The following is a 23,142-nucleotide window of genomic DNA, read 5'->3' as shown; positions in this document are numbered from 1 at the left end:
AAACTGGGCTCCTGCATTCTTAGGGTAAATTCCTAGGAGTAGAATTCCTGGGTCAAATGGTATTTCTATTTTGAGCATTTTGAGGAACCTCCATACTGCTTTCCACAATGGTTGAACTAGTTTACATTCCCACCAGCAGTGTAGGAGGGTTCCCCTTTCTCCATATTCTTGCCAACATTTGTTGTTATTTGTCTTTTAGATGTTGGCCATCCTAAATGGTGTGAGGTGATATCTCATTGTGGTTTTAATTTGCATTTCTCTGATGATTAGCGATGTGGAGCATCTTTTCTTGTGCCTGTTGGCCATCTGAATTTCTTCTTTGGAGAAATGTGTGTTCAGCTCCTCTGCCCATTTTTAAATTGGATTATTTACTTTTTTGTTTGTTGAGGTGTGTGGCTCTTTATATACTTTGGATGTCAACCCCTTATCAGATATGTCATTTATGAATATATTCTCCCATTCTGTAGGATGCCCTTTTGTTCTCCTTTGCTGTACAGAATCTTTTTAGTTTGACATAGTCCCACTTGTTCATTGTTGCTTTTGTTTCCCTTGCCCTGGGGAGATATGTTCATGAAGAAATTGCTTATGTTTATGTCCAAGAGATTTTTGCCTATATTTTTTTCTAAGTGTTTTATGGTTTCATGACTTGCATGCAGGTCTTTGATCCATTTTTAATTTACTTTTGTGTATGGGGTTAGACAATAATCCAGTTTCATTCTCTTACATGTAGCTGTACAGTTTTGCCAACACCAGCTGTTAAAGAGTCTGTCATTTCCCCATAGTATATCCATGGCTCCTTTATCATATAATAATTGACCATATATGCTTGGGTTTCTACCTGGGTTCTCTATTCTGTTCCACTGGTCTATGGGTCTCTTCTTGTGTAAGTACCAAATTGTCTTGATTACTGTGGGTTTGTAGTAGAGCTTGAGTCAGTGAGTGTAATTCCCCCTGCTTTATTCTTCCTTTTCAGGATTGCTTTGGCTATTTGGGGTCTTTTGTGATTCCTTATGAATTTTAGAACAATTTGCTCTAGTTCATTGAAGAATGCTGTAGGTATTTCGATAGGGATTGCATTGAATCTGTAGATTGCTTTAGGCAGGATGGCCATTTTGACTCTATTAATTCTTCCTAGCCAAGAGCATGGGATGAATTTCCATTTATTAGTGTCTTCTGTAATTTCTCCTAAGAGTGTCTTGTAGTTTTCAGGGTATAGGCCTTTCAGTTCCTTGATTAGGTTTATTCCTAGATATTTTATTCTTTTTGATGCAATTGTGAGTGGAATTATTTTCCTGATTTCTCTTTGACTTCTTCTTTTCTAATTGGGATGCCTTTTATTTCTTTGTGTTGTCTGATTTCCATGGCTAGGACCTCCAGAACTATGTTGAATAGAAGTGGGGAGAATGGGCATCTTTGTCTTGTTTCTGATCTTAAAGGAAAAGCTTTCAGCCTCTCTGTTAAGTATAATGTTGGCTGTGGGTTTGTGTATATTTATCCTTTATTATGTTGAGGTATTTGCCCTCTATACCCATTTTGTTGAATATTGTTGAATTTTTTAAAGTTGCTAAAGTGTTTTCAAAAGTGGCTGTACTATTCTACATCCACTCCAGCAATGTATGAGAATTCCAGTGGCTTCACATCTTGCCAAGATTTGGTAAGATTATTTTTATTTTTAAATATTTAACCATTCTAATGGATAGGTATTTTGTGTCTTATTGTAGTTTTAATTTGCATTTCCCTGATGATTAGTACTATTGAGCATTTTTTCATATGTTTTATTCATCCTGCCTAAAGATCTTCTTTTGTGAAGTGTCTGTTCACATATTTTGTCTACTTTATAAATTGGGTTTTTGTTTTTTCACTATTGAGTTACAAGAATTCATTAAGTATCCTGGTTCCAAGTCCTTTGTATTAAGTATGTGTTACTTTTCCTTAGTTGGTATTTTGCCTTTTCCTTCTCTTAACAGTGTCATCTAAAGGACCAAAGTTTTTAATTTTGAAAAAGCCTAATTTATCAGTTTCACTATGGTTTTTGCTGTTTGTGTTCTTGAAACTTTTGCCTATCCTAAACTCTTATAGATACTGAAAGAATATCTTTATGTTTTCATTGTTGTTGATTTCCAACTTAATTCTGTTGTCAAAGAACATGCCCTGTCAGATTTTGCTTTTTAATTTATTAAACCTGTTTTATGGGTCTGTGCACTATATTGGTGAATATATCATGTGCATGTACACTTGAAAATCATATATATTTTATATTTGCTATAATTATGTCATGGTGATTCATAGTGTTTTTCAGAATTCCTATGTCTTTACTGAGTTTGTGTCTAGGTTTTATCAATGGCTGAGATCGGGAATGGGTGTTAACATCTTCAAATTTGATTGTAGAATGATATATTTCTACCTTTATTTCTGCAATTTAAGGTTCATACAATTTTCTGATTTTTAGATCTTCCTCTATTATAATTTTTATGATCCCTGATAATACTCTTTGCTCTGAAGTCTAACTTATTTGATATTACTATAAGTACTTTGGCTTTATTATTCTGACTTTTGGTTTGTATATATCCGTGACGTCTATTTAATTTCAACATTTCTTTTTTTATATGTAAACTATGTCTCTCTTGGGGTTAATAATAATTTATCAGGATATCTTGGCTAGAGCAATGAAATGTATATTTTGCAAAAATTTTCCTAAGATGATTCTGTTAGTTCTCCCCCTAAATCCTGAAGTTAGAACATGAAAGTTTTTATTTTCATTTTATTGCTCATGGCAAAAGTGAGAAGACCTAGAGAATTATTTCCCAAGGGTAATTATGGACTTTCTTTTCCCTGCAAGAGGAATAGACAATTATCTGGCTCGAGTAGTTAGGACACTGATACGGCAGAACAGTACGTTCAGTCAGTTCCTTGACGTCCTTTTCTTGTTTATTAGTCTAAAAAGTCATTGGAATAGTTACTTTTAAAGGCATTTTTGCTAATCAACTACGTACAAAGCCACAGACATATGGCCTCTTGACTTTTCTTGAACGAGGGCTTAGGATGTCACCATGCCAAGAAAGGAATGAGGTCTGAGGCCAAATTATTTGGGTTAAAATTGCAAGTGGTGTAACTCCTCTTTAGTTTTAGGGGAATTGATAAATTAATTAGTTTATTATTGGTAAGGAACCAAGAGCTATGCTGCAGGAACAGAGTAGCCCTCGCATTTTGGACATGTCCCTTGTCCTCTCAATTCCCCAGCTTTCTCATCTACAAAACAAATGCATTGGACTAAAAGCATTGCTTTCAAATGATGTTACGCCAGGACTCTTCTTTGAATGCGATATGAAAAGGATCTGAACATGCCAGACAGGAAAGAGGGAATCTGCTTTGGTTGAAGAAAGCTCAGTGTTGCTGTTGGGCTCCCCACGGCTTTGATGTTAGCTCCTAAACTGTCCTTAGGAAGAGGGCTGGCCTCATCCCATTCTGATGTTACTGGTCTGTGGACCATCATTTGGGAGCTATTGCTCTGAGTTCCCTTCAAGGTCCACAATTCAGTGAAACTTTTGTTTCAGAGTTGGGTAATGTCCTACGTTTATTTTAGGGTGGAAGGAAATTCCATCCTTGTTTTCTGTTCACAAATTGACAAAAGAACATTTCCGAGGAGGTATTGTCTCCACTTGCATCTGAGCTGCCCCCTAGATCTGTGTGCTGCCTCCTCCAATATTTAACTCCTCGGTGATCTCCTCTCTTTCCGGGATCTCTTGATTTTCACTGGTTTCACATGCTCACATTTCTTTCACGCTACTTTCTCTCTCCTTGGGCCTCCCCACACACCCCAAAGCGAGCTAACAAATAAAAGAAAAGCCCTCTCCACTGACTCTGCATCCTCTTTTAGAGAAAAAAAAATACTGATTTTCTGTCTTTACTTCCTCGATTTTTTCATGCCTTGATCCATGAAATTTGTCTTTCATTATCACACTTACACTGAAGGTTCTTTCACTAAGTTTGCCTTTTAATTGTCAAACCTAGTGAAAATTGTCTGGTTTTCTTTTGCATACCAGTTTGGGTTTTTTTTTTAACATTCTTTCCTTACTTTTTTTTTAACCATATATCTACTGTCTTGTGGTTTATTTGCTGATTTCTTTTGAGGCTGTTTTTCTCTGCTTCCTTTTAATATGTGCTTTTTCCCTTTGTTGCAGGCATCTTTTCTTCGCAAATTACTTATGTTCTCTGGGATGACTTAATCCATGCCCAAGGCTAGATCCAACACATGTCTGTTGATAATTTGGAAACTCTATATCTCCAGCCCAAACTTCTCTCCAGAATTCAAGTTGCCTTATCCAATGTGGATGTCCCAAAAGGCATCCAAAGTCAAAATATCCATAGTAAAATCCACCTTTTTTCTGCCTATACTGGACCAAGTCTCAATTTATTGCATCGCAACTCAAATCCACTCTTCATTACGTTCTCTGTGACAATAGTGCTGGGCCCTGTAAACATTTCTCCTTTGCCAGCTGGCCTGACGTTAAGCTTTGTCAGAAGAGAGTGTTGAAGGCACTGCGGAGGGAATGGGTGTCTCCTCCACAGCTCCTTCTGTGTGGGCAGCTCTCTGGTGAATCCAGCAGTGGGGGCACTTCCCCGTGGATGGCTATCTCCAGCGCCCCAGAGGTTGGAACCCTAATGTGACATCTCAGCAAAAGGCTGGGTCATCACTGAGCTGTGACTGTCCCTCTCCACAAGCTCTGGAATTCAGCCTTGGTGGGAGACAGGGGCTCCTCCAGACCCATGGCTTCCTCCCGTGTTCTGCCTGAGCCCTAAAGGTGGCAGTTGCTCCTTTTACCTGTGATTTCTGTAGTCTTTGAAGTTCTCTTTTCCTTTTAGTAGGTCATCCTCTACATTAGTTAAGAATTCTGTGTGTCCAATTTTCTCTGTTCGAATTGCTGCATGACTGTTGTCTTTTCACTGTACCCAGACAGATGCTCACAGGTCCATCTTGCCTTCTTCGTCACAGAGACTGTCGCTGCCAGCACTTCTTATTCCTATATCTGTCAATCAACGGGTCCAATGCATTCATTCCATTATTCATTTATTCATTCTTTCTTATGCCTTTTCTTCTACTCTACCCCTACTATCTCTGTATTTGTTTAAATCCATTTTATCTTTTACTTGGACTCTTATGTGGTCTCTATCTTGATATTCCTGCATCTTCTCTTGACCCCTTCAGTCAATCATGCTGTCATTCAGAATTACATACATATGATGTGGATTTTCCCTCTAGTCCTTTATATGATTTGAAAAGTCCTTTGTGCTTGGATTCCTACTTGTCTATTTGGGCTCATATTTCTCTCTTGTTTACCACACTCTTGTATTCCAGTAGTGCTTATAGTTCTTGCAACACTTTGTAGTTCCAACCTCTGTGACTTAAATATTCTTGTTCTTCTCCTGAAATTCTCCAGACTATCTGTATAGAAAACCCTTACCACTGTGAGCCTTCCTTAATTTTCCTAGACAGACATAGGTGGTGCTTTGGCGAGGGTTCCACCATATTTGTAAAATCCTCCAAAGAAACAATTTATGGTACTGTCTCCTCATTTAGCTTTGAATACCTTAAGAATGACCTGCTTTCTTTTGTATTTGTGTCCTAACAGTGCCTGGAGCCTTTTAAGCTCTTACTACATTTGCTGACACATTAAATGAATAATAATGGCATTTTCACAAAGGGAATTTTAAAACCCTAATTAAAGTTTCTTTGTTTTCTGTACAGTAGACTGTTTTGGCCCAAAGTTCATTAGAGACTAAGTGAGAACAAAAGCAGTGGTATCATTAAAAAATGGTATTTTTTACTTTTGTCTTCCCCGTACTGTTCTGTATTCAGGGAATACAAGGGAGATAGAAAGGAAAGGAAAAGGGTGTATAAACTCCTTTACTTCTTGGCCTGCTTCTGCAAATTGAAGAAAGGACATCCCACAAATGATAGAAAATTCTAGCTCTTTGGGCTCATAGCTATAGCTAAGGGATAACATTTTTCGAAATCTTACTATGTGTCACACATTCTACCTATGGCTTATGTATGCATTACCTCTTTCCACCACCCTGTAACATAGGCAATTTTATGCTTTCCACTTTACAGATGAAGAAAATAGGTGACATTCAGAGTTTAATGACTTAGGCACTTGCACTGTTGGGGAACTGGAATTTAGAACCAGACATTCTCATCAAAGTCTAGGCTCTGAACCATTAAGCTATAAAGCCTAGCAGTAAAGTAAATAGATATTCCAGATAGGAATAAGCCTAAGGACTTTTACAGTACAAGCTATCTATGTAGATCTTTCACTTGTTCAACATTTTATATGGCTGAATTATGGTGATGTTGTGACACACAGCCATTAACCGGACAATTTGATTATGGCCCCAACTCTGGGGTTATCCACCCAGTGTGGCAGCCCTATATTCCTTATTTATCCATGGAGATCCCCACCATCTTCTCTACTCTGGTCTCCCTGACAGGTAATGCTTACTTCGTATGCTTAGTATACAAGCTTACTTTTTCCCCACTGAGCTCTATTTTACTGTTTAACATATTTAATATTTTAGTTAACAGCCTTTTGTGTCATCATCTTGAGCAATATATAAAGGTTGATTTATGTACATGTGAGTGTATATGCATAAAACGTTCAAAATAATATATTTTTCCCAATTAAAATTATATGTATATATGTATTTCCTACCTAAAAATGCTATTAACACTAATTAATATGCTCAAATCATTCTCAGTACTTTTGGAGTTGTTACAATGTATTGTGGACAAAAAAAAGGCTAAAGTACCTAAGTATTAAAGTACAAGTAAAAAAAATCCCCAAGTATATATACTTATGTAAGTCCCGAGTTAAGATCAGCCCTGGGGTCTCCAAAATCTGTTATTGCATTACAGCTAATTGTGACTAATCTAATACTGATTTAGTATTTTTCTTAGTCTGATAAATTATACTTCCTTAGTTTTCCAGGCCATATTTTATGTTAGATAAAATAATTCTACTTTATTTTTATGAGAACCTTTAGGTATGCATATGAATTATTATGTAAAATTTACCTATGACTGGTTAGCTCAGTGGTTTAGAGCTGTGATAATGAAATTCTGAGTCCATACCTACATGAGCCAATTTATTTTGCTTGTAGCACAGTGGTGAGGAGTATGGGCTCTGAGGTGAGCCTGCCTATTTGAATCCTGGCTCTGATATTTACCAGCTGTGTGACCCTGGGCAAAATATGTAACTTTGTGCTTTCATTTTCCTTTTTAAAATGGAGATAATTGTATTGCTTAGCTCACAAAATCATAGTGAGGATTGAAGGAGTAGCAATATTTTTTAAAGTATTAGCACATTTCTTGGCACTCAAAAAATGGCTAGCCATTATTACTATTGTTATTGCAATTATTCAGTGGCCAGAAACTATGTTTTTCAACAGGTGTGTTTAAAACGGTTGCTACATGATGTCTTTCCATATCCAATGATGACGACAAAGGTGATGATGATAATGATGTTTTAGGCGCAGACTCACTTCTGCTAACGTGTCAGTGGTGCATAAAGCCCTACACTGAGGATGATGGGAAACAAGGGAGAGAGTGCAGATAAATTAATATGAACTGACCACAACTGCTGGAAAACCAACTCAGAGAGCACAGAGACAAACAGGTGTAGTGCTTTTGAATACAAAAGCCTCCCCCCAAACCCCTCAGAAAAAATTGAATAGCCTGCTGATTTTCTCTGGCCCCAAGTCTTCAGGCAGTATACCTCTTTTAATGTACTAGATGTTTCCCATTTTCTAATTTAGAGGGTACTTGTTAGAGCAGTCTACATTTCATCATTAAGAGCTTTTCTGTCAGCAAAAGCTCTTGCATTATCAGAAACACTTCTGGGCAGCTGAGCAAGAAGACTGCCCAAGTTTGTCCACTTGACAAGGGCTTTATGTTTTTTTGAAAAGTTAGCTAGAGCTATAATCATTTAATAACTTGACATTTGTCAAAAAAGTGCTGATTAGCCTTCATGCAATTCCAGGTACTTTAATGACTGACAGCCAAGCAAGCAGAAAACCATCTCGACTTTTGTGTACATGAAATTACTTATTTGATATAGGCCTTTTTAACTAGCTTTCACACAAACCATTGTAGTGCTGGAAAAAAAAAAGGCTACATATAAAAACACCAAAACAGCAACAAGGTCAACTGGGCTTGAGAAATATCTTCATGCTATAAAGAGAGTAGGAGAAATTTTTGACCCTTAATGTATTTAATGCATGTCGTTTGGTTAACATGTGATTTTTAGTACTTTATTAATTTTTGACAACATTTGACATTTGTGGGGAAGTTGGGGTTCCTATGGCCAGGATCCTCACTGAACTTAAACCACCTGATGATGTAACTGGCCTATTGCTAGGCTACCACTTCCACACCTTTAGGCAATAAGCTATTATTGCGCTATATAGAGAGCTCCACCCAGTGCTCTGGGGGGAGGCAGAGACGCCAGTGCTTGACCTACCACCCGGAGAACAAGCTGGGTAATAAACCCTTTCACCCCAAAGAACATTTTGCTGTCAATTTCTTTGGTCACATTGAATCCATAGCGAACTTGCCTGGGGCTGAAACCCATTGGCAGGACAACATCACAGTAGTTTCTTCTTTCTGTGTTTTCAGTCAGCTCCAAATGGTAGGTAGTAGTCCTCTTGAAGATTGAGGACTTATGTGGCTCAGATGTATTACATTTCCATATGGGAATTTGGGAGGATTATAGAGACTGCAATGGTTCCTCATTCCTTGTAAGACATAATTGCCAATGAATGGCAAATGCAAAGCAGATTCTTTAAAAGGTGTTATCATTTTCCATTATTTACCTAGTAAATAGGTTACCCCTTTGGTGAAAATCATTCTTGGAATCAATGCCTCCTTGTGCAGATTTATGGAAAAATAAAACAAAATAGTATTTTGGTCCAAGAACACTGTTAAGAGTTAAGAGTGAATGAAATTAAGTTCAAGAAAATGAACATCAGGGAAACATGAATATCACAGCTGCTGTCCCTCTGGGGAATTGTCTCACAGGAATCTAGGGCCATTACAGGAGCTCTTAGTACAGAAACAACCTGAAAATTCAAAGCAGTACTCCACGCCTTCATTAGAGTACAACAAACACGCAGGAATGATTTTTCTGTTGGCTGAGGACCAACATCTTGATGTTTTAAACTTACTTTAAAAATTAAAGACAGTAGGAAAAATAATTAATGAGCACGTTTGTATAGCCTGGCGAACAACTTTCCAGAAAAAAAGTTATTGTTCTGTTCATTTGGGAAAAGAGGTCTAAGAAGGAATACTTATTTTCATTTTCTCTGCCATTTACTCTAAATATTACACATTTATACCTTTTATTTGAGGGAAAAAAATCCCATGGGTCTTAGTCTCTTCATTTCAGGAAGTGTAAATTACGAGTTTAATTTCATTCTTACTAAACCAATTAAGATGTAAGTCAACTTGGCTCAAAAATAGCCCTCGGCAGATGAACTTATTCCCCAGTAGAACTAGTCTGAGAGAGCACCATTTACAGGCAGTGTATGTCAATCAGTAATAATTTATTGGGTATTTATCATAACATCAATTCTGTGACTGCCACAAATAAAAAGTATTTATCTTTCCCAATTAACCTATGCTTAGTTGAGTAGGAATGCCATGAACCATAAAATGTAACTAAAAGTTTACTAAAAAAAGTGCCTAATATCAAATGACAGACACAGATGATAAAAAACCATACTTGCTGAGAAGAGGAGAAGGCCGAGGAAGTGCTGGGGATCTCTCAGAATGCACAGCAGAGCAGCAGAAAGCGTGGACCTCCCCGTGAAGGAGGGATTGGAATTATCTATATAGAAAGAAGTTTGTGGGGAAGGCAGAGGATGGAAGAAGATATTCCAGATGGATGAAGAAATATGATCATGAGGCTGAAATTTTATAAGTTTAGTCCAAAAATTTAGAAGTGAAAACTTAAAATTGGAGAGAAGACTGAAGATGACTTTGTATACCATGCTAGTGAGTTTGGGATTCCTTCTGTAAGGATAAAGATGCTGGACATTTTGAATAGTAGTATGGTAGGAGTATTCTCGGGCTTCAGGAGTATTAATCTGGAAACCACGTGCAGGTTGCATTCAACCACAGCTGGACCACGTGCAGGTTGCATTCAACCACAGCTGGACCACGTGCAGGTTGCATTCAACCACAGCTGGACCACGTGCAGGTTGCATTCAACCACAGCTGGACCACGTGCAGGTTGCATTCAACCACAGCTGTTGGAGTTAATGGCTTCTTTGTTTCCATCACTCTGTAAAATATGTATCTTTCATGACACACCATGAAACAGTTCCTGTAACATATTCAGTGAGTATTTATTGAGTGTTTACTATGTCCAGGCATTCTTCTAGGTTCTGCAATTGCACTAGTGAAAAGATGGAAATTCCTGCCTTCATTAAGCTTATATTCTAATGGGGGAGACAGACTAGAATAAAATCGCCACACAGGATATAACATTGACTCCGATAGTAATAAATGTTATAAAATAAACAGAAAATCTGTAACTGGAAGGAGATAACTTAGATGGGGTAGTCAGGGATGTGGTGCCTGAGAGTCCACCTGCACCAGGAGAGGGGGGAAGCCATGAGAAGCGCTGGGCATTGGGTTTTCCAGGCTTTTCGTTTTGTTCTGTATGTGGCAGGAAGCAGTTGGAGGGCTTTCGTTTTGTTGATTTTATTTATTTATTTATTTATTTATTTACAGCAAAGTGACATACACTAATTTGTACTTTAAGAAGATCACTCTGACAGTTTTTTTTTTTAAGAATGTGGGGTCGGGGAGGCTAGAATGGAAGCAGGGAGAACAGTTTGGATGCTATTCGAAAGGCCCATTGAAAGATGGTGGGGAGTGGGCAAAATCAGCAATTTATTTTTAACGATAGGAGCAATAAGACTTGCTGATGGTATAATTGGAAAGACCTGTAATTTTATCATTCAAAGTGGGATCCTTTTAAGCATGAAAGGAGACATTGTTACTGATTATGTCAGGACAGGTACACACCGGGACTGTGTCAGGCAAACTAGTACATATGGTAAGAGGAAAAAAAAAGGAGAGGAACCAAGAATCGTATGTAGGTGGACAGTACCAGGGCTCCATCTAGGGTGTGTAGGCCCCTGGGTAAGTGGGGCCCATGTCTATAGAAATAATTTGTTTAAAAAATGAATTAAAAAATTCATGGGTCCCTAGAGGTCTAATGACTTAGTGAAGAAAATTTAGAATTATGAGTAAAGAAGAGGTCGTTACTTCTTTGTGTATTGTCTAGCAGATGTATGTGTCTGTTTTTCTATAGTGTTAGATATCATCTCTTCCTGTTCATGTCGAGGACCATCTCCTTGTGTTCCTTTTTGTTAATTATGCCATCTTTGGCAAATTTTCTATCTCCTACTTTTAGCCAGCATGGTCAGGAGAGAATGCGTCCAGAGCGCAAGTGGCCAGGTTGGCTTTAGAGAGGAGCAGTTATTGTTTATCTGGTTTGAGGAGAGAGAAGGCAGATTACAGGCACAAATGCATGTAAGCTGGTACAAATGGGCGGCTGGAAACGATCTAGTTCTCTTTTGATTCCTATTGTGCTCTCACTGAAATAAGGGAGACGGGGGAGAAGGAACTGGTGGATGGTTGAAGAGAAGGAAGGTGTGAAGTAGGTTGTTGAGGAGAAATGAAAAGGCTCAATGTATTGCTGAGATTTGTAGTCAAAACGTACAGTGAGGCAAGTCTGCATGATTATAATTGATTATATCATGTGTATAATATTGTGGGTTTTTTTGTTCTTTGTTTTGTTGTTCTCCTACAGCTACAGTGTCAGCTGCTTTGATGCAGCCATGGAGTAGGAAAGGACTGGGGCTAAGCGGGGTATTATAATGATAGCTCACAATATCTAAGCTGGGTAAATGAGGAGGGAAGAGAGAGTAGGAAAGGAGTGATGGACCGAAAATAAACAGTGGGATGGCTGATGGAGTCATCCTGGGGTTTGCACCCCGCCACTTCATCCATTGCCTTCCTGCCCACACTGCCTCACATCACGTGGCCACAGACTTGCAGCTCTCCAGTTACACAAAACTGCTGCCCTGTCAGATCAGGCTGTTAGGCACATGCTTGTGTGTACTTACGTATGCTTTTCCCTCAGTTTAGAACACTTCTTATTTGACTATTATTTCTTTCCTTTGAACCATCACTTCCTCCATGGCATACCTCTAGCAAATATCATACTGTCCTATAATTGTTTCTTATTGAGTTTGTTTTCCTAATTCAAATGGGAGTCTTGTGAGAGCATAGACTATATATTTTCATGTTTGTATCTTTGACACGGGACTTGGGCACGATAAGCAAATGACCTGTGTTCCCGTGTTTCTGACAGAAATGAATGTTCTGAGGACTGCCATAAAGACATCAGATGGAGACCCTCTTCTCAAAGATTATTTCATTTCCATTCTCACCCCCTTGCCATTCATATAGTCTTATGACTTCCGGAGGTATGTGCTTTTTCTTGGAGAGTAAAAATTTTTAAATAATACTTTAATGTTGTTTCTTTAATTATTTATTTTATTTTTTTGTTCCATAGCATTATTATTTATAAACAGTAACAAAGTAGAAAGAAGAGTAGGATCCTTGAGCCAGATCTGTAATCGCCTTCATTGTAAGCAGAGGAGAAAGAAACTTGTCAATGACACCTACTTGATTTTTTGTGGACAGGCAGGTGAGTCAATCAGAGCACGTGTAATAACTACAAGGTTACAGACCAAACTTCATGAGCTTGCTGTGGTCACTCTGTTATTTCATGTTTACCCATCAAAAATGCCATCAACATTTGTTCATAATGATGAGGATGTGTGAGTGGATTATCCTAACTCTACCAGCTATTTTCAGAAGAATCCCTCATTGACTACATTCTAGTAACTTGTTATATATTTTGCATGATTTGGTTAACAAGTAACAAGCCTTCTAGAGACAGCTAAAGAGGGTCTCCTAATTACTCTCTAAATATATTTTGAAATGTTAAAAGTATGAAGTAGAAACAATCCTGAGTTTCTTCTCTATCAGTTTTAGTTATTGCATAGATAGCGTGAGCGACCATTCACTTAGCAACTTTGATTAATTCAGAGTCCAGTGAGAGTAGCCTTTAAAGGTGGAACTAGTAAACTGAGCCAGAGAGATTGCCAGCGAAAGTTCTGTGGGACAAAGAAAGAAAACAAGAGGGTTATAATTAAATATAATGTATAATCATGTTTGTAATGATTATATAGGTCAAAGCTCACTAGAGCAAATACTATTATGATAGCTTCTGCCCAAAGGAAAAAGAATTCTAAGTCCTAGGTTAGGATCCATTTTTAAAGCACTATTACAATGCCAAGCAAAATTATAGTACAATCAATTATTTTTAGAAATTCTGTAGGCTTATTGTCATAGGGTTTCTTAGAAACATGCAATTGTAATAGGTGCTATTCTTATTTTGTCATTCAGTGACTTGAATGAAATTATCCTAAAATTAAACAGAGAGCATGAAATTCAGAAATACTAATTGATAGTATTTCTAATTGACCTTGCTGTATTATGAATTCAAAACAGGACAATGTCAGTCGATAATTAAAAATGTCATGTGCTAGAATAAAAATATTTTTCTGTGGATTTGACATGTATTTCATCGCTTACAAGGGTAAAGCGGAGATCTTACCTCCACCACTTCTCCCTCCTTTTCCTCCTCCTCCTCTTCTTCCCATCATCATTATTATTATAATTAAAATAAACAAGGTATGAAATCTTCCTTGAAATGCAAATGCATCAATTAAAAATTATCACTCATTAACTGTTACCCTCTTATATCCAAGAAAAATCCTGGCTACTCTGGGAAAGCTTAACATTTAGAAGTAGCTACATGTGCAGTGATGTAATTTATGATTAAAATTTATTAACTAATATTTTGATGAAAGTAAATGATTTTTTATTACAATATACATGAAGTCCCTAAGCATATCCAATTTTTAATTTTTGCGTAGGTATACAAAAATTTATTTGACAAAGACAGGTCTCAAAATTCAAACATGAACTGGTTAAAAACATTGATGGTTAGAATGAAGTATATTCTATTTTCTAGAATTTGCATGAGTAGTTTAGAAATGCTATCACAGCACATTAAATGTTATTATGCTGATTATTTATCACATGGTTAATTATGCCTAATGTAAAGTGAGAGTTTACTGCAACTGATTATAATTGGATGTATTTGGCTGCAGTTAGAATTTGTAATGGTGCAAGGTTTATATTGTAGCTTGATATGGGAAAGGGAAAAGCTTTGGTAATGAATTTATAGCAATAATTAGGTCATGGATTTACTGCTGCTAAAAGTGTTACAGTAAAGCAGCTCTCTATATATCTCTCAGGAATGCACACACACATATTTATCTGTAAAACATACAACAAAAGACACATTAAATTGCTGAAGCAAATTGGTTTTCTTTTGTATCATTATTTGAAGGCTCTTTGAGATCACTGAATTGAGAGGTGTTACTAGAAATCCTTATATATATATTCAAAATTGCAAGACCAGTTGAAATTGTTAGTAGACTAATATCAAACTTATACATTGTTCATTACTCTGAGCATCTGTGCAAGCAAAAGTGAAAGTAAGCCTATTAGATGGAGTTAGAGATAGTGCATCTTAGATTCACTTGCACAGTGTAATACGTGGTTTTCATAAGGAAATTAGTGCAACCCTTATCCTGAGCTTTTCTGTTGTCAATAATAGGAAGTTTTAATTATAAATTAATTTTCTCAGGTTGGCAATTGTGGAGATCTCTAATCCTATTCTACTTTTATCCTCACATGCAGGAAGCAAATACACCTCAAAATTCACATCACAAGTACATTTGAAATTGTAATTTTTGACACAATTTAAATTAAATTAAACATTTTATTCATGTATTTAAGTGCTTAAATTTTGTCACAGCATTTTGCTCTTTACCCTATCCTGATTAGTTTTTGATATTCAACTTGGATAATGGAAAATAGAGCTGAGAGCTGGGAAGAATAGCTAATAATTCAAATGGAAAAATAAGAATTAAAAAATCTTACTAGGCAGGAATCAATCCTTTGTAATGTATAAAATACACATTACATATATAAAATATAAATTAAAAAATATATAGAATATAACAAATAATATGTAAAATATAAGGTCTCACATTCTAAAATAACAGGAATATAATGGAGAAATTTTAACTTACAGCCGAGTGTCAAAAATGCCTTTGGGTTTTAGTGGACCACAAGTTTAAAAAGAACAAATTGGTGCTAAAAAAAAGTTAACACTAAGACGACTGAACTCAGGTCAAGGATGGTTATGAGAGACCCTTGGCTTTCTGGTGCTTGGATCATGTCTCTGGCCTATGTTAGGACCTGGGTACCACAGGGGCCTTCCTAATTTGGAGTCCATCAGGGTGAGATGAGAGAGGAGGTGGGAGGGCTTCCAGGGGGTTGAAGCAAGACCAGGTAGGTGAGGGAGGGAGAGAGAAGACCGGGCCTCTGACGGGGAAGTGGCATCACTGCACACGCTCAGTCTCAAGATGAGGCGGCTGAGGGGAGACTCCCCTGTGGGCACTGAAGGCTGTTACTAGGAGGGGAAATGAATTTATTTTTCGATGTTCCAAAGAAACTATAGATGGCAGTAATGGGAACATTTATATTATTTCAGTAAAAAACAACTTTCCCGCAAATAAAAGCAACTGACGTCAGGACTGTTTGCCTCACAGCGTGCAAGCAGGAGCTAAAGCTTTAAGGAACCATTTGGAGAGGGGAGCTTAGCTCTTATGACCTCCCAAGCCCATGACTCTAGGTTCTCTGAGCATTTTCGGAGGTGCATTTTGATACTGTGCTCACCCACACATAAGACCATCCTGAACTTAATCAGTATTGCATTTGGGAAAAGAGAAGCAGAATTGTGAACCACTCAAGGCCAAAAAGTGTATAACCAATGATGGATATTTTTAACTTGAGATTCTCCTCTTTAGTCCTATGTACAGTGCAGATTCCTGCTGGTGGTCATTCTGACTTGCAACATTGTGACTTAGGAAATGGGGTAGAAATTATGAAATATAGAAAAACAGAGAAAGAAACTCCAAAGATGTGAGGATCGACATGAATTTTAATGATGTATTAGCATATGCACAAAGCTTGAATGTTAAATATGGCAAATTGATTGATTTGAGGCAAACTTCCAAGGGAGGGGGGATTGTTGCCTTCTCTCACTCCTCCAGTTAAAATCAGTTGTGTAGTGGGGATTCAGAGAAAAAATGAGAGGGGCTGAGTCTGTACCATCAATAGGGAGGAAATAAGCTTTCTCAAAACAAAGAACAGAGAACAGAAGGATAACTCCAACATGGTGAGTGTAGATGGATTTTGTTTCTGTTGAGAGAGAAAGTAAAGTGAATTCCTGTGTTCCTATGGCTAAAGGACATGTGGAAAGAGAGAAGCAATGAAACCCCTATGTCCAAGAGAGTCACTGAAGGTCATCTCAAGGGTGAAGGGTCAAGGTCTTTGAGGCACAGATGAGGGCAGCTGGGGAAGTGGTGGTGGATGAAGCTTGCTGGGCAGGACGCCCTACAGAAAAATGTGTGAGTGGAGGTATCAGGTGGAGAACATGAGGCTTAAGCTGTATGTGGTGGTATTTATGGCAACTGACATCAGAATTCAAGAAAACTTATAAGTTTTGAACTTCTTGAGGCTCTATCGCAGCGCAGGTAACTCTGAGGAGAAAAAGAGTAAAATGGGAGTCCTACAGTTGAGTTACTTTCAGCTTGCCGGTAGTGTGAGTGTGTGTGAGTGTGTGTGGTACCCTTTAGAATGACTAAGGAGTACCTATAAATTAAAAAAAATAACAAACTAAACATCACACAAACAATAGAGCAAGCACTCTTTCCCAGTCTCTTTTTAAGGATACATCCCCACCTTCATCAGCATCCAGGCATTTCCATTAACATCTTTTCATCCCCCATATCCTGTCCTCCTCACAAGTCTGTTGTTTATCATCCCCTTCTGCCACTCTCTCATTAGGTTGCATCATCCCTTGGCATGGTTATTGTCATAGTTCTCACTGACCCTCTTTAACTTGCTCTCCACCCAGCAGCCAGAAGGATCTTTTAAAAGAGCAGAACAGATCATTTCATTCTCATTCTTAATGTGCTTCAGTAGCCCTGTTTTCTTCTGAGGGTAAAGAATAAAGTTGTTACTGTGACCTGCAAGACCTGGTGTGATCTCACCTCTCACTTTCCCTCCTACTTCATTAGTGCTCCTGTCTTTTTTATTCTGTGCTCCAGTAATGTGAGGAATAGCTGCTGTAGGAAGACACCTATGAAGCACAACTAGAGGACATGGAGTAATTTGTCAAGAGAGAGCCTAATTTGAGATGAGAGAACTTATGAGAGTGTGTATCTGGGGCTCACAGAAAGAGAAGGGACCAATAATAGAACTGCAACCAAGAAACATGGGGTTCCTCCAGAGTTTTGGCTCTTCAGCAAGTCCAGTTTTGGTTGCTGTTGCTCGCATGTTATAGGTTGAAAAATCTCTAAGGCACTACGTGTCCCCAAGAATCATGGGGTTCCTCTCTGATCCTGGTGATATTCTGCAGACTAAAGTTTGACCAAATGTAAAGCCTGAAGGCTTTCAGGAATTTCCATCAAAATTGAATTTTAAGAATCCAGAACTTCTGACGAGAAGTGGCATTTCAGATAAATGATACCAGAGCCAGCAGTTCAGGATTTTTGGAGAGCTGTGGGTAAACAAGCTTAATTCATCTGAACTTAGAAAGTGTAGTGTAGGGGTTGAAAGTCTTAGAAGGTTGCATTTTTCTAGGAAGGTGTCCATTTCTTCTAGGTTGTCCAGTTTATTAGCATATAATTTTTCATAGTATTCTTTAATCTTTGTGCTTCTGTGGTGTCTGTAGTGATTTTTCCTTTCTCATTTCTGATTCTGTTTATGTGTGTGCACTCTTTTTTCTTGATAAGTCTGGCTAGGGGTTTATCTATTTTATTTTCTCAAAGAACCAGCTCCTGGTTTCATTGATTCTATTGTTTTATTCTTCTCAGTTTTACTTATTTCTGCTCTGATCTTTATTATGTCCCTCTTTCTACTGACTTTGGGCTTCATTTGTTCTTCTTTTTCTAGTTTCTTTAATTGTAAGTTTAGACTGTTTATTTGGGACTGTACTTCTTTGTTAAGGTAACGCTGTATTGCTATTATTGCTATGTACTTTCTTCTTAGAACTGCCTTGGCTGCATCCCACAGGTTTTGGGCTGTTGAGTTGTTTTCATTTGTCTCCATATATTTATTGATCTGTTTTAACTTGGTCATTGATCCATTCATTATTTAGAAGCATGTTGTTTAGCCTTCATATGTTTGTAGGTCGTTGTTTTCTTCATTTAATTTATTTCTAGTTTCATGTCATTGTGGTCTGAAAAGCTCCTTTGCCATTATGTAATGTCCTTCTTTGTCTCTTGTACTTTCTTTGTTTTGAAATCTATTTTGTCTGATGTAAGTACTACTCCTGCCCTTTTCTCCCTATTATTTGCATGAACTATCTTTTTCCATCCCTTCACTTTTAGTCTGTGTATGTCTTTGGGTTTGAAATGAGTCTCTTGTAGGCAGCATGTAGATGGGTCTTGTTTATTTATCCATTCTGCCACTCTGTGTCTTTTGACTGGTGTATTCAGTCCATTTACATTTAAGGTGATTTTGATAGATATGTACTCATTGCCATTGTAGCCTTTAAATTTGTGGTTTACCAAAGGTTCAAGGATAGCTACCTTACTATTTATCAGTTTAACTTAAATCACTGATTACTCTATTTTAAACACACTCTAGAGGTACCTTTTTGTCCCCCTTCTTCTTCCTTCTCCACACTTTAGGTATTAGGTGTCATATTCTGCACTTTTTGTGTATCCCTTGACTGATTTTGTGAGTAGTTGATTTAATTTCGTACTTGCTTGGTAATTAATTGGTCTATTACCTTTACTGTGGGGTTATTTTCACTGGTGACAGCTATTTAGCCTTAGGAGCATTTCCATCTAGAGCAGTACCTCTGACATATCCTGTAGTGCTGTCTTAGTGGTGATGAATTCCTTCAATGTTTGTTTATTTGAGAACTGTTTTATCCCTGCTTCAAATTTAAATGATGATCTTTCCGGGTAAAGTATTCTTGGTCAGAGGTCCTTCTGTTTCAGTACATTCAATATATCATTGCCTCTCCCTTCTGGCCTGTAAAATTTCTACTGAGAAGTCTGCAGACCGCCTGATGGGGTTTCCTTTATAAATAATCTTTTTTCTTTCTCTGATTGCTTTCAATACTCTCTTCTTGTACTGATCTTTGCCATTTTAATTATTATATATCTTAGTTTTCTCTTCCTAAGGTTCCTTTTATTAGGGCTCTCTGCACTTCCATGACCTGAGTGTCTACTTCCTTCCCCAGTTTGGGGAAGTTTTCAACAATTATTTTCTCAAAGAGACTTTCTATCCCTTTGTCTCTTTCTTCTGTTGGTACCCCTATTATCTGATTATTTTTCTGTTTCAACTGGTCACACAGCTCTCTCATTATCCTTTCATTCCTGGAGATCTTTTTTTCTCTGTTTTTTTTTTTTGGCTTCATTGTTTTCTTGCTCCCTAATTTCCAGATCAGTTACAACTTCTTCAACCTGTGACAGTCTGCTGTTAAATCCATTGTATTTATTATTTCAGATACTGTATTATTCAGCTTTGAATGACTCTTTTGCAGGTTGTCTGTCTTTTTGTTGAGGTCCTCCCTGAGATCTTGAATCTTTTTCTGTAGATCCATGAGTATGTTTATGACTTTTACTTTGAAGTCTTCATCAAGAAGATTGGTGAATTCAGTTTCACTAAGCCATCTTTCTGGTGTTTTGTCTTGTAGTTTTTTTTGGATCAAATTCCTCTGCCTCTTCATTTTTTCTGTGTTTCCTATGGAATAATAGCTTTACAGAGGAGGCACTCTCTAATGCCCAGAAGCTCAAGACACTTTACTTCCCAGTATGGGAGCCCCAGCTTTTTGGTATGCAGTGGTTGGAATGCCTTTCTGTCTGGGTTGTAGTGGTCTGATTTCAGGAGGGCTGAGTGGGCTGTCAGCTGGTTGCATGCAAGGAGGATCCTCTGTGCTGCACTGCTGGAGCTGCCTTGGGTGGAGCTGCCCTCCACCTGGTCTGCAACAATGGCAGGGGCTGCTGGTGAGTGGGACTGGTTCCTTCTAGGAGAAAGGAGCTCCTGGGGCTGGCTCCGGAAGGCAGTTCCCTCACTGGCATAAATAGGGGCAAGAAAGAAGCTGGAAGGGTCTCCATCTGCCAACCTGACAGTAAAGTCTGCCTCCACTGCTGGGCCCAGTGGGCCAACCAGAGGCTGAGCCCCACAGGGAAGAGGCTTGGGGCTGTGATTCCAGCAAGGGGGATGGAGCGTCTGAGGCTCCCAAGAGTCCCCAACCTGTTGGACAGAGGGTGGGCTGGAAGGTACTGTCCCCCTGCCCTTTCTCCTGAGCAGAGAGCCCAGTGCAATCCTTGCCAGTCTGGTGCCCCTCCCACTGCTGGGAAATCTTTCAAACTGCCCACTTTGCTTTTGTCTCAGGGGGCTGGTAGAGCGTGCCTGTTTTCCACAAGTGGTTGGAATCTCAGCCTCTCTGAGTGTTCTACCTATCTGTTGTCCAGCCCCACTCATCACCAGAGCACCATGTAGTGTGGGTTCATGTTCCCGGAGCAGATCTCCAGGGCAAGGTGGTCAGCAGTCCTGGGCTCCTTCTCTGTTCCTCTTCTGCCTGCCTATGGCCTGGGGAGGGGTAGGAGGGAGATCTTGGGTCCTGCCAGATCTCGGCTTTGCCACTTCACCATTTTCTGTGAGGTCTTTTCTTCTTCCCCAGACACAGACAGTCAGTTCTGCAGTCTCAGGTCATTTTCAGGTATAGTTGTATTTGCTGTATTTTCATGTTCTATGTGATTTGGGGATGAGGTTTCTGCTTTGCCTTCTTACTCCACCATCTTTTTCCCAGTACCTCTAAGGGTTGGAAGTATTTGTCAAGGGTAGTAAGATGGATTTCCATGTTAATTAAAATAACTCTAGTTGCTGTAATAGAAACATATGAAACTCCAGTGGTTTAATATAATACAATAGGAATATATTTCTTGCTTACACAAAATCTAGATAAAATGTTTTTTGGACTGCTTTCCATATAGTAACTTAGTGACTCAGAAATAACTTTTTCTTATTCTATCCTATGGCTCTGCCATTCTGCCACAGACCATGGAGTCCTAGAATTTCAGCCAGAAGATGGGGAAGAGTGGTGGTGGAGGCACACATTATTTAACCACTTCAGCCTGGAAGTGAATCACTTTTGCTCACATTCAGTTGGTGAAGACTATTCACATGGCCACATCTAAATGTAAAGGGCCCTGGCTGGGTCAATGCTTTCCAAAAACAACTCTTTAGAATGAAAATATGTGCCTTTGGTAGAGAGTTGGCCATCTCGGCCATAGGGAGGGAATGAAAAATCATCTTTCATGTCTTGCTTTCTATCCATTATTTTGCATTATTTCTTTCCCCTTAGTAATTATTACTTAATTTAATCATTGATGTGTTTATTGACTGAATGTTAAAACAGTCAAACTGGCCAGAGGATAGAGGGTGGTATGTTTTCCCTTTATAAGAAAGTTTGCTCCATATAGGTTTTACCTACTGGATAACTGGATATTCCAATTTTCTTTTGTGGTGATGGTAGGATGGTAGAAGATTGGTGAAGATCTCATTTGCTTGAGATCTGTCTTGTCCTCCTACTTCAACCCAAGTGTGGTAACCTCACAACATTTTATCATTTTCACACACTATAGTTCAGGGTTTTGGTGGAAATACTGTTCACAAATATGGGTTTGTGTGTGTGAATATTACATAGTGAGAAGTAACACTCTTGTGTATATAAGCTTATTTTCCATCATTTGTGAAATAAGACAATAAGCTTATTTCTGTAATCCCCTTGGATAGGAAAGAAGGTGTAACTACAGTGTTTGAGGTTAAGGTGTACATTAAAAGTACATCAGGGAAACTGTTCTACTAAGAACCGTCTTCCAATGCAGGAGGCCAGACCAGGGAAAGTGAGTGCCGTGTTCCCACAGCGAAGGTCAAGAGGGTGACAACCTCTTTTGCAGAGCCTGTTAGTTTCTCCTAGGACTGCCATTGTTCCCTTCTCCCACAATATCCAATCATGTAGACTGAAACTTTGAGGAAGCCACCTTTTCCCCACCAGTACAAAGAAGGACAAGACAAAGAGCCACGTGCCTGTCTTTCTCTGACATTGCTCTTTAATCATTGACTTTTACTCTTCACGATCTTCATGTTTGATCATTGGAAGGAGGGAGAGAAGCAACAAGTCCCCTTGAAAAAGGCAAATGAATTTTCTGCGACTAATAATATTTGGGAATGAAGGAGAGGGAAGAGGCAGAGTATCTGCTATGAAGGGAACCTAAGAAAAACTGATTCATGAACTTAAATTTTACTCAAATACTATGTACCTGTCTAGGGTGGCATTTTAGTGACTGGTTCAGGTTGCAATCATTTTTTTTCTGAGATATTTTCCCCAAATTAGAAGCAGGCAAAAGAATCTTATCCCCACTGCTGGGATCTACTTTTACACTGAGCCCGACGTGTGGATGTTCAATGTTTGCTATAAAACGTATGGGTGGGCAGACAAGATTATCCCTGAGCAGTGAGAACAGTAAGACTAGACGTGACCCCAGGAAGGTTCTATGTGAATTCAAAGGCTGTATTTCTTTTGATGCAAGGTTATCTGCTGAGGTAGGCCGTCAGAGAGTTGTGTGTACTCTCTGAAGTTTTTATTATCCTCAGAACACAGAAAGAGAACTAAGGAGTGGGAATTTGGAGTAGGCAGACCTTTGTAAATATTAATGACTAAAAATATCAAAACACTGGAAGCTGTCTCAGAATGGAATATGCCATCTTGTATCTTGAAATTCTCCGTTATGCTGCACAATGGTCAGGGACTGAGTCTGTGCCAGATGACTTCTGAGACA

This window comes from Manis javanica, chromosome 15 (genome assembly GCF_040802235.1).
Source record: "Manis javanica isolate MJ-LG chromosome 15, MJ_LKY, whole genome shotgun sequence".
Lineage (NCBI taxonomy): Eukaryota > Metazoa > Chordata > Mammalia > Pholidota > Manidae > Manis > Manis javanica.
The sequence above is the reverse complement of the archived record's forward strand: the minus strand, read 5'-3'. Positions refer to the sequence as shown.